Source organism: Microtus ochrogaster, unplaced genomic scaffold (assembly GCF_000317375.1).
Source record: "Microtus ochrogaster isolate Prairie Vole_2 unplaced genomic scaffold, MicOch1.0 UNK31, whole genome shotgun sequence".
In the NCBI taxonomy this organism is placed as follows: domain Eukaryota; kingdom Metazoa; phylum Chordata; class Mammalia; order Rodentia; family Cricetidae; genus Microtus; species Microtus ochrogaster.
In genome coordinates, this window is record NW_004949129.1 from 2,182,618 (window position 1) to 2,183,337 (window position 720).

Here is a 720-nt window from a genome sequence, read left to right on the forward strand (position 1 = left end):
AAAAAAAAAAAAAAAAAGAGGAAAAGCAAAAGTAAAAAAAGAAAAGAAAAAAATCTTTGTACATTTGCAGATATGTACAAAGATTTCTTCTTATTAGATGTATTCTGCTGTGGTGCCTACTCATATAAAGCACATCTCCTGTTAGGACATTTGAACACCGAAATGGTAGGCATGTGCTACCATGCACTGCTGGTTGGTTTTGATTGTTTTTTGTTTTTGAAGGACTTTCTCAAATGTAGCCCAGGCTGACCTGGAACTCACAATCCTTTTACAGAGTGCTAAGATTGCATGTGTTTGGGGCTAGAGAGATGGCTTAGCAACTAAGAGAACTTGCTACCTGTCCAGAAAACTGTTATTCAATACCCAGCCACATGGTGGCTCACAACCACCTGTAACTCCAGTTTCAGAGGATCCCATGTCCTATTCTGCCCTCCAATGATAATGTATTCATGTGCTACACAGGTATACATTCAGGCAAACATTCATACACATAAAATAAAAATAATAAAACCTCAAAGAAAAAAGTGTGTTTGGCAACAACTTAGGTTTTGGTTAAAATTCAGCAAACTAGAGAAAAAAAATCCAAACTATAAGGAGCAGTTATTCTCAAGAATAGTACAAGTACATTAAAAAGAAGAAGAAGAAGAAGAAGAAGAAGAAGAAGAAGAAGAAGAAGAAGAAGAAGAAGAAGAAGAAGAAGAAGAAGAGAAGAAGAGGAAG